This window comes from Lissotriton helveticus, chromosome 6 (assembly GCF_964261635.1).
Source record: "Lissotriton helveticus chromosome 6, aLisHel1.1, whole genome shotgun sequence".
In the NCBI taxonomy this organism is placed as follows: domain Eukaryota; kingdom Metazoa; phylum Chordata; class Amphibia; order Caudata; family Salamandridae; genus Lissotriton; species Lissotriton helveticus.
Genome location: NC_136067.1, coordinates 1118391470 through 1118403931, shown reverse-complemented (window position 1 = coordinate 1118403931; position 12462 = coordinate 1118391470). Strand labels below are relative to the sequence as shown.

Below are 12462 nucleotides of genomic sequence, written 5' to 3'. Positions count from 1 at the left end.
CCTGTACATGCAAAAAAAGGTAAATGCCCGGTACGTTACACGCTTCATCTGCCACGATGAACTCTCCAGAGGAACCGAAAAAAAATATAGTTGTGGTAACTATACCATGCATCGTCATACGGAGAGGTGGCACCAATTAATTATAGTGCTGCATAAAAGAGAGATTTGGAGGAGAACCCCTGACCTGCTAGTACATTCATCAAAGAAGTGGCACTGAGAGCTTCAGAGGCAAGGGAAATGGTCCCAAATATTTAGAAGAACTTTGGAAAGATTAAAATGACATGTTTAGATTGTGGCAAATTAATTTCATGTGGACAGATGAGTGTTACTCTAATAAATACAGCATATGAACATCATCATAGTCGATGGTTGGTAGAGACATTTTGACTATATCCTGGACCTGCCCGTCCTCGCCCAAAATGGCGCCGGAATAAATGGGACTCGTAACTCCTTGTTGTGTACTGGTTGCAGAACCTTGAAATCACGAGATACGTATGCAGTTTTGAAGCACATGGCGGGCGGGGACGAGAATTGATTGAATATTTCGACATCCCTATTGATATTAAGTTCTGATGTGTTATTGATTACTGTACTGTTGAAAGTTCGAATTAACGTCACCCATGGTACTTGCCCGCAAATGTATATCTAGATAATTTTATTGTAACTGGCCCTGTCGTATTTTAATTATAAAATGTACGTCCACCGATTCCGTAACTGTTAGACACCTTAGTTCTTGCAACCTAATGGCCCGCCCGTTACGTTCCTCTACAGTGTAAATGTCTATTCATCATATACGATTACAGTTTGCTCCGTGGCAGGCCCACGTGGTTATAGGCTCGTATTTGTATAATGAAATTTTCACAATAAAGGTTTTTAAAAGAAAACATGGTAGTAGTATATACATTGGTAAAGTTTTTAATAATAGTCACTGTTTTAGAATCATTAAAAGGCAAGTGAAATAAAGCAGACCAATTACATGAAGGGTAAAAGGTATAATATGAAGGAACGCAGTAAAGATAAATGGTCAAGGACTGTTGTGTTTTCTATTCCTGCAACATAAAGTGATCGATAAGAATCTCATATTCAGGCGTATCGGCGACTAAGACAGCAGGTCGACCCTCTTTTGCTCAACGGCTCCGTCATGGGACGAAGAAACGCTCTTTTTCTCGAAAAAAGAATATATTTTACTTGCAGGACAGTTGTAAAATTTCCGGGAAAGTACATTAGCCTGGAACATTATAACATATATTTAAGAAAAAATAATGTTCGGAAGTAATGAAAAGCGTAATTTTTAGGTCATATGACCAAGCCTTTCATCATTACAATAAGAAAAGTAAAATGAACCAATGAAAAGTTTTATTAACAAGTCACATGACTTGTTATGCTTACGTTACGCGCTGCGCGCCCCGGATGACTTCCGGATGCGCTAACGCGGCGCGTCATATGACGCATTACGCGACAACGCAGGTCCAGAATATAGTCAAAATGTCTCCACCAACCAGCGGTCGGAACACAACCCCTTTCAGCAGGCTAAATAGTTCTGTTAAATGACAACAGAAGGGACAGGCAACAAGAACCATCAGTCAAAGAGGGGAGGGCTAGTTCTTCTCTACCGGGTTACATTGGGGCGCTACCGGAACTGATCGAATTGGTAGTCTACAGTGTTTCTGGATGTTTCAGACTGAAGCTGGGGTTAGCATGAGAGCAGCATCATTTCGTAGCTCCGTCGTGGCCATTCCGCAACCAATCATGGCAGCCGCTCTTTATCGTTATTTTGGGCGGGGTGGGTGGCGGAGCCGAGCTGTTTTGCAGCCATCATTGTGTGGAGTTCAGTTCAACTCACTAGTTTTGTATTTGTCATGAGGGGTTGTTCCTAATGTTTCTATTTTAGCGAGGTCAAAAAGAGATCCCATTAGTGGCCTACTGATTTTGCTCGATTCCTTTTCTTTTTTTTTACACGATTTTTCGTTATCTGCAAAGACTAAACAGAGTATTGCGACTCTGTGTTTGTTTGTAAATAGAGAATGAACCAAAGAGAACTAATTCTAAAACAGTAAATACTTGGATAACAATCAATCAAATGGAGAGAGAAGCAGGCACGACGGATTACAACGGGGGCAAAGGCCTGCGTTAACTACCTTTCACTATCTGCAAAGAGAGAGTACTCCTCATAGAAATGAGGGGGGGGGGCACCATTCAAAGCAGATCAGTGTGCATAAACACGAAAATGTTTTCACTTACCACGTACTTGACATTCGACAGCTTATGATATTTGCTATTAAAAAACCATTGAAATTCACTGAAAAAACCATAGGTTATAGACCATATATAGTTAGGAATTAGCATTTACAAAACCTTGAAAATTCACTGAAAAAACCATACTTTATAGACCATATATAGTTAGGAATTAGCATTTAAAAAACCTTATTTCACTCACACAAAACCATTGAAATTCCATATATAGTTAGTTGCACTAACTATATATCGCGCACCCGCAATCCACTGCTGATCATGTCACATATTACATCATTCATGACATGGTCAGTGACATCACTGATGACATCACTGATGACATCTCAAATGACATCACTGATGACATCACTGATGACATCTCAAATGACATCACTGATGACATCACTGATGACATCTCAAATGACATCACTGATGACATCACTGATGACATCTCATTTGACATTACTGATCACATCACTGATGACATCATTCATGTGATAATACGATGAACCTCTTCAGACTCTAATATAACCTTAGATACACTCAGTGTAAACAGACACTCATAGACTGTCACTCATCCATGGAGTTACTCAGACACTTAGTCAGTCATGCAAAGAATCAATCACACCTCCATTTCCTCAACTATACAGTTATACACACCTTACTTATTCAAACATATACTAAAACATATTTACTCACTTATACAATCCTGGATACAAGTTCACAATGATCCATACAGCCACTCACACATTCACTGGCTCTTATGCACAGTTATTTATATATGTCAACTCTCACATGTACTGTGTTTTACATATGTACTTACTTTGACATGTAGCACTGAGATATCCATTCACTCACCAATACACTCATGCACACAGTCAACCGCCCATACAGCTGTTTCCACATGCACTTTTGAACCCATACATCTAGTCAATCAACTGCTCACACATCTATGCAGAGAGTCATACACCTCCCAGCCACCCACACACACACTCAGTCTCCCATACAAATGCTTGGGCAACCAATCAATAACCCATACAGTTAATCATATAGCTAATGATCAACACATGCAGCAGTTTACAGAACAACAGACATAATGATGCACAAATTAAGACAGTTTAGTCACTAACCCATGCACTCAGTGAGACACATTTAATCAATCACTCATACAGTCAGCCATGCCCCTACTAAATCCTTCATCAAGACACTTATACATCCACTCATTCTTCAATATGTAAGACATATTTTAACTTTACAGAATTATACAGTCACTGGATGTAGTCATCAGTGATGTCATTTGAGATGTCATCAGTGATGTCATCAGTGATGTCATTTGAGATGTCATCAGTGATGTCATCAGTGATGTAATTTGAGATGTCATCAGTGATGTCATCAGTGATGTCACTGACCATGTCATGAATGATGTAATATGTGACATGATCAGCAGTGGATTGCGGGTGCGCGATATATAGTTAGTGCAACTAACTATATATGGAATTTCAATGGTTTTGTGTGAGTAAAATAAGGTTTTTTAAATGCTAATTCCTAACTATATATGGTCTATAACCTATGTTTTTTTCAGTGAATATATATATATATATATATGACAGCTCCAAATCCTCACAATCCCCAGCCGGGTAAAGGAAAACAGCAGTCGCGGGCACAGCAGTATCTTAGCAAGGGGTTTATTTAGAACAAACGCGTTTCAGGAGATAAACTCCCTTCGTCACTATTCACATCAGAAAGCCAGGGGCGGCACCATTATCTATGTTTGTGAGAAAAATCAAAACAAACAAAGGACTCAGCCCCAGGCACAATATTGCGCGCCATCTTGAAGTTTGCAATATTAACAAAAGCCCAAAGAAATTGCAAACTGGTCAGTTTAACCCAAATGACTGCCGTGTATCGGCATAATTACATTCTCAAAAATCAGCCACCTGTAATATACAATCGGAAACATTATAAATCCGACCCTCGTGGCCTCGAGAAAGAAACGCTGCAAACACAACGTTATCACCCGACAATAATCACATGTTCACTGTGTATGGAACGGCAAGATCTACCCGTTCCATACACAGTGCTGTTTTCCTTTACCCGGCTGGGGATTGTGAGGATTTGGAGCTGTCATGTTTAACGCGGACACCATCGCGGTAATGCACCCGCTTTAAAGAGTGACTCGTTTTTCTTTGGTGTAAACTTGGAGCTGTATATATATATAAAACACTGACGAAGGACACCTGGTCCGAAACGCGTCTGTTTGTCTGTCCGTAGCTGAATTAAACACCCGTTGCATTTACCCCCGTGAGTGCGTTATCGTTTGTGAGTGAAGGGGAGAACGATTGAAGCTGCCATATATATATATATATATATATATATATATACATATATATATATATATATATATATATTGAGAATGTCGCCATTCCACAAAATCCTGCTTTCATTCGGAAAGAATAATGAGGAGTGGACCCAATTTTTGTGCAATCCTTAGTGCTTTATTTTGCTAGTGAGCAGCCAGCACTCCGCCACGACGCGTTTCGCCTCTAACGAGAGGCTTGATCACATGGTGTGTCATAGACATAGAGGTAGGTATTTATGGTATGGACAAAAGAGCGCGAATGTCCACACTTAATGATATGTACATAGACAGTGAGGAAATACTTCCAAGTAATAGAGCGACATTTAAATAAAAGACTAGTGTCTAAAAAGTCTGTTTTTTTAGTCCTCGTTTTTTTTACAAATATAAATACATATTAGAAAAATATATATTTGTCAGTTAAATAAATACATGTATCAAAATCTATCACAATTATATATAAAATGTAAATTCATATATATACACCATATATACACATAAATGTAATACCCTATAAGCAAAAAACGGTTTTATATTACGACTAGGGGCTCATAATTATATTACTGTTCCATGAGATACTCATTATCAATCATTGTTGCATATTATATGTCGCACCTTTACAATTACTACCTCCCTCACTGTTATTGATTAAACTCATGTGAGTGATCTCAAACTGCACTTAATGCTTGACTTCGCAGTCACTCTATTAAATCTCCTCCTCTGGGTGCTGTATTTCAAAACGTAAATGTGAAATGAATAAGTGCAAGTGTTTTAAGAATTTTTTTTTCATATACAGTGGTCAGGTGCTGTCGAGCCAAATATAGGATCAAACTATCATTCAATCAACCCCAGAGCCCTGGTGAATGAAGGAAAAAATAGCTCTTATTTCATAATTATACTAGTCTGATTCTGTTTATATCCCTATCCTTACTGGTCGAAAAAGAAAAGAAAAGAAAATCCTTGTCTCATGACTTCTTAATTACAGTTAAAAGATCATAAACAAGTATACAAATCTTCAGTCGCGTTGAGACCCCCCGGATTCTTACTGTCCATATCCAGTATATAACGTGTTTCTAATAGTCTCAATTTCGATTCCCTATCTCCTCCTCGTTTAAGAGTATCTACTAGAAAATAATGGAGGTGTTTAGGGTCACTATCGTGCAATATCTCGAAAAGTCGAGCCACTGGGTATGCCTGATCTTTTGTTGAGATTGCCCTTATGTGCTGTAGGATCCGTTTGTGGGCGGGCAAGCGTGTGCTGCCCACATAACATAGCCCACACGGACACTGCAGCACATAAACCACCGTAAGTCTTTTGTTAATAGCGACTGGTTTGCTTTTAAAGGGGCTGACATAATGGGTCTTATTTATGCCAAAACGGCATGCTTTGCATGACATACATTTTTTAAAACCCTTGCTTAAGGCCATCCATGTACCTGATAACATAGTGTCAATGCTGTTACTGACTAATGCATTAGCCATTGATGGAGATTTTCGGAATGTTAAATCAGGTTTATTAGCGACCAGACCCCCAATGACTGGATCTCCTCTCACTAGATTCCAGTTTCTGGTAAAGATGTTTCTGATTTGGGAATGCTGTCTGTTATACATTACACTGGCTCTTGCCTGTATCTGGCTATTATCAGTTTCTAGAAATTTCAGTTTGTATTTGGGGACCAAAGCCTGTTGTCTAGTAATCGATCTTGTGCGGTCTATTGCTTTGTCTAATATTTCCTCTGTGTACCCCCTTTGCATAAAGCGTTTCTTGCTTTCATTTGGGGCTTTTGCAAAATCCAAATCAGAACTGCAGATTCGTCTTAATCTTAACATCTCCCCATAAGGGATTCTACGGATAAGGTGGCGTAGATGTTGACTTGTTGCATGTAGCAACGTATTCCCTGCAGTTATCTTTCTATATAGTCTAGTTGCTAGGCCATTGTCTTTGATGAACACCTCAACGTCCAGAAAACGTACTGATTCTTTATGTATGTTAGATATAAACTGTAAATTAAAGACATTCATATTTAGTTGTTCTACAAAGTCTTCAGCACTTTTCTTGGATCCTTTCCACACCATAAAAAGATCATCAATATATCTCAGATATAGCATAACATTTTCAGACATAATGTCTATGTGTTGGTCCATGATGGCCCTCTCCTCCCACAGCCCCATGTGCAAGCACGCGAAGCTCGGGGAGAAGCAGGCCCCCATGGCCACACCACGCATTTGTTGATATACCTGATTGTTGAAAACAAAAAAGTTTTGTTCCAAACACAATTTCAACATTTCGATGATCATTTTGTTATGGTTCAAATGATTGATGGAACGTTTTTCCAAGTAGTATTCCACAGCTTTTATGCCATCAATATGTCTTATCGAAGTATAAAGAGAGGTGACATCCAAAGTCATTAAAAAATAATCTGCATTCCACTTAACTTTTTCCAATTTGCAAATGAAATCAGTGGTGTCCTTAACATAGGATTTTAATTGTTTGACCGGATCTTGTAAAAAGAAGTCTATATATTTTGAGATGTTTTCAGTTGAACTTTCAATGGCCGATATTATTGGCCTGCCAGGTGGCCTCTCGGCGTTCTTGTGTACCTTAGGAATTAAGTAAAAACTCGGTATAACTGGATGTTCTTTTTTAAGGAACCGATACTCATCATTGGAAATCAATCCTGCACTTCGCCAGGCCATCAGCTTAGAGTGCTGCTCCCCCCAAGCTGCTTTGATGGCCACAATATTACTTTTCCTATAGCAGGAGGAATCCCCCAATTGCGATTCTGCTTCCTTGATGTGTTGAGTTCGATCCCATAGCACAATATTGCCGCCCTTGTTGGCTTGCTTCACAATTACATTCCGATTAGAGCTCAATTTTTTAATCAGATTGAAGTAGCCTTGATTCTGTCTGTTGACGCCGGAATGTTTTTTGTTTGTTGCTATATAAAGTTTTTTCAAATCCTGAGTTATTAGGTCTTGATAAACATCGAGATTATCATGAGTCATGACTGGTAAAAAGGTAGACTTAAGTTTGAATGGCGTGCTCCCTCTGCCCGCATTGCCTGCACTCAATGGCATATTTATATTGGTCATAGTTGCACTCTCTTGTTGGATTGCCCATATATCCTCAAAGTCCGGGCTATCAGCAGCTGTTAGTAATGAAGGGCTTGTAGATGTTAGCGTTCTTGCTTTTTTATTGTATGGTTTCAAGCGGTGAAATTTGCTCAATTTTAACTTCCTGATGAACCTAAAAGTATCCAGCCGGGTGCTTGCATAGTTAAAATCACATGGTGGGCAAAAGGACAGACCAAGTCCCAATTTTGTCTCTTCCTTTGGTGTCAATTTCACATTTTTTAGATTAATTATTGATTGACTTGTCCTCTCTTTTGCAGTCCTTTCCATTTGCCCCGGTTGCTCTTCTGTACTCCTGCTGCCTTTTCTTTTGCGGCATTTGCGTCGTTGGAGACGTTTGTAGTTTGCTCTTTGCTGTTTTGTTTGGGATCTGTATGTATCCGAGGTCTCAGGGTATCCCGGCGATTCTCGCAGAGGCAACTGACCTCTTGCGCCAGGGAAAGCTTTGTAAACCCTGCTTGTTTCGTCTTCCTTGGGTCCCCTTCCCCCTCGCTCTTCAGGGCCGAACTCAAATCAGTGGATGATGTCGACACCCTTGATGTTGCTAATGTTCTTTGTGCAGACTTGCCCACCCGCGCTTTTATGTTGTCATACGGGCAAATGTTAATATCTGTCCATTTAGATAATCTGAGCGATCCTGCTCAAATTTAAAAGCTTTTCTTTTCTTTATGATGTCTTCCTCCTTTGCCAGCCTGGTCATCATATCTTCTCTCATTTTTTTAGTGTTTTCATTATTTTCTGTTTTGTTAAAAGTTAGGCTGAAAACCGTCAACATTATCGGCGCCCTCTTGCTCTCCTTAAACCTTTTGTGCGCGTAAAACAGCCGCCATTTTGGACACCATGGCTTCCCGGCTCTCGCCGAGAGCCAGCGCGTCTCTCTCTCTCTCTCTCCTAACTTCGCTGGCAACCCCCCTTGCTTGCACCTGCCTTGAGTCATAAACCCCTCTTCGGCGCTGCTCTGCCCCAGGCCCTCCTCCCGCTCCCAGCGCGACACCTCCCTGCTTCCCCGTCATGACCTCCGGCCCTTTTGATGCAAACCCCTTTTCCCCGTGTGCCCGTTTTGTCTTCCCCGTTCCCAGGCCGACACCTAGCTCTGCCGATACCAATCTCTTGCCCCTCCCCATACAATAGGAAGCTTCCCTCCTCAAAGGACCCCCGAGATGATCAAAGCCCCCCCCCCCATCCCACGAGATCCGATCGAAACCCGCACACTCCGTGAATCGGCGGAATACCCAGCTGCGCAATGATCATCACCTGTTGTGAACGGGGCGGGGACTTCCACTGTAGCCTTGTATGGGAACGGGCTGGGAAGAGGGGATTCTGAGGATGTCTTTCCGTACATCAAAGTATCAACGAGAATGTGTTACATGTAATAAAGAGATAAACTCGTGTATAAGAGGCCAGGCCTCCGGGATGCAGTTAGAGCACCTCAGAACGATACCTTCTGTCCGTTTCGTTGTGTTCTCCTCCGGAGAGAAATAAAAAACCTTGTTTCCTGCCTTCCAGTCTCCAGCGCCTGCCTCTTCAATGGTTTAACTTCTTTGTGGGTTCAAGAGGCGACATCGCCGGGCAATAATTAAGGATCTTATATTCTGGTTGGTAGTGCCCCCCCAGTTTGTATTTTTCCACAATTGGCGTCCCAAGCGTGGGGCCCATCAGCGACCCATGGATCCAGTGGGAGAGGTCCTGACGACAAAGTGAACGACTGCAACGATCGGGAACGCGTCTGTCCGATAGACCCTCGTCTGACAGCCGATCATCCGAACTTCACTGGTTCCGAACAGACCTCTCTCGAGCGATCTACGGTCCTGACTGGGAACCATCAGGAGTGCCGCGAGGATAACGAAGAAGAGAGGACGATCGGGCGCTGGATTCGGAAGTCAGGAAACTGTCCATGCGGTCCGGGTAAGGTCGTGTTACCACGACAAATTGCGAAAAAATTGCTTGATTGTTAAATACTAGTATTGCTCTTTTTTGTTTAATTGGAGATTCACTGTCTGCAAACGGAGAGACAACAGGCTCTCTCTTTGCAAGCAGTGGAGGATAGGTAGGGCAGACAACCGTGCTTATTTTTCTCCCCCACTCAATAGTCACCTGAAACTGAGCTGTTGTTCACAAACTATTGTTTCCTGGAGATTCCCTGTCTGCAAACAGGGAAGAGACCACCCTTTTTGCAGATAGTGAAAAAGGTAGGTAACGCAAATCTTTGCGGACCTACTCACTCTCCCCATTGCTATTTGTCGGTCTTTTGTTATCTTGATCCACGAGGGATTCACTGTCTGCAAACGGAGAAACAAAGGTCTCTCTCTTTGCAAGCAGTGGAGGATAGGTAGGGTAGCAGCCGTGCTTATTTTTTCTCCCTCACCCTATAATTGCTTGAAACTGAACTGTTGTTCGCAAAATTATTGTTTCCTGGAGATTCCCTGTCTGCAAACAGGGAAGAGACCACCCTTTTTGCAGATAGCGAAAAAGGTAGGTAACGCAGATCTTTGCGGACCTACTCATTCTCCCCATTGTTATTTGTTGGTCTTTGGTTATTGTGATCCATGAGGTATTCACTGCCTGCAAACAACGTAGAATAGAAATATTCTGTCCAGTCTTTGCACCTAGTGATAAGATAGGCAGTGCTGACTTTTTAGTCCCTCGTTACGAGCCGTCATGTCTGTCTTCTCCCCACTGATTGGTAGCCTGTTTAGCCCGGACCGCTTATTAGAGATGGACCATCCAGCCCCACTGGAAGGCACCCCTAATAAGGACATGTTCATGAAGCATGGATTGACCGCTATTGCCTATAGTAAACTATGGCATAAATATACAAAACAGGGTCAAGAAAGTCAATGGCCCCTGACAGGATCCTTCGATGATGATAAAATAAAAATGCTAGAAACTGCCCTAGGTAAAAACAAGACAACACCCACTATGCTTGATAGCTTCGGCATGTGGCGAAAAGAAACTGAACAGCGTAAAAAGAAAACTGAGAGTAGGTTGGAAAAAGAGCTGCAAAAAGCAGCCCACCTAGCTGCTCAGAAACTAAAAAGGGAGATAGAGGAAAGAGAGAAAGCTAAACAGAAACTAGAAAGGGAAACGCCAAGCCAGTGTCCGGTTAGAACCCCCTCCATGCTCTACCCTGACTTGCCCTCGAAACGACAAGCCAATGAGGACCTGCTGTTAGGTCCTCCTATCATCTACATGCCCCCTCCATACGCCCCTTCTCGGCCCTTGGCGCAGCCCGCGCCACCCCCAGGTACAAACGAAGGTACCGCCGCAGCGTCGGCCCCAATGGCCTCTGTGCCAGCTGAACCCCTTGTATTAAAACCCGCATCAACGACAACGTTAGACGAGCATGAGACTCGAGGGGCTGGCCTTGCAAGAACAAACAGGCTAGACAAAGATGAGCGAGCGGGGATCGACAAAATAGCAAGGACACTGGTAGAAAGGAAGGATGATGAAGAGTACATCACAGATATGTTCAGCTCGTATACAGGGAGTCACAGACGACATTTTACCGTACGACTGTGTTATCATGTCTTGAATGCATACGAGGACCGATATCGAGACAAAGGTCCGGAGAGCCTAAGGACTCTGTACCGGAAGGTCGATATCGGGGATGAGGGCGAGTGTGATGTGTCGGACCTCCTTACGCGTACGCTTGAGGTTTTCCGCCACCTCACTGAACGAAAGCCGGGAGCTAAATCCGCGGCCCCCGTAGTGACCGAACCACCAACCGAGCAATCCAACACCATGATGCCGATACGTGAGGCTGCCCCTTACTGGGTTCCTCCTCGGGGTACAGGGACTCACGATGATGCCAACAACCAAGATGCGAAGGGAAGGGTAGTATACAACTGGGTCTACCAGCCATGGGACCGGCAAGAGATACTGACATTCCGAAAATCTCTACCCGACCTACGTAAAAACCCCACTGCCTTCTATACTGAATTGGGTACAGCCCTGGGTTCAACTATCATGACCCTGGCTGACATCGACTTGTTCTTCGGGTTATGTCTACCAGCTGATGTGTGGAAGCAAATCCGGAAAGTCGACCACCTTGAGCTGTTCGGACATACCTGGCCACAACTCGATGACTTGGACAAACAACGGGGACCAGGACAAAAGCCATTGAAATCCATTCTAGACCTCCCAGATAAAATTGTAGAGAAATTAAAAACCCTGATCCCAGAAAAGAAAGTGGACTGGTCGATAGTAACAGCCTGTCGCCAAAAACCCCAGGAGGATGTATCGGAATACTTCTCCCGGTTTGAAACGGTGTTCTCCGATTACAGCGGCCAGGACATGACCACTGCAACCGGACACCATCTGTTTGTCCAGAATTATGTTAAGGGCCTATCATTGGACATCTCCCAGAAACTACAGGCCAGCGAGAGTAGTTGGGCAGCCTCCAAACCTACAGCGATTCTTCAAATGGCCCAATATTATGAGCATCAGAAAAATGAAAACGATAGGGCGACAGAGAAAAAGAAGAAAGACTTAAAAGAGAGGGTGATGATTGCCAAACTGCAAGGGGTGACTATAGGACGAGACCAATACCGGGGAAACTACCAGACAAACGCCCCTAAGACTGCATTTCCCCAGGACCGCACTCTGACTCCCTACAGTGGACGCACAGACCTTAGAGATGACCAGTGCGCTTTCTGCAAAGGGACTGGCCATTGGAAATCCCAGTGCCCAGTTCTCCTGGAAATGATCAGGAACAGAGACCCCAGGGATGTAGTAAACGGACC

General features: G+C 42.9%; 1 protein-coding gene across 1 annotated transcript in view; it reads right to left on the bottom strand.

Annotated features, from left to right (window-relative positions):
• The window catches only part of ESR1 (estrogen receptor 1), a 1629997-nt gene that overhangs the window by 1301965 nt on the left and 315570 nt on the right, over nucleotides 1-12462 (bottom strand). The window lies entirely within an intron of this gene.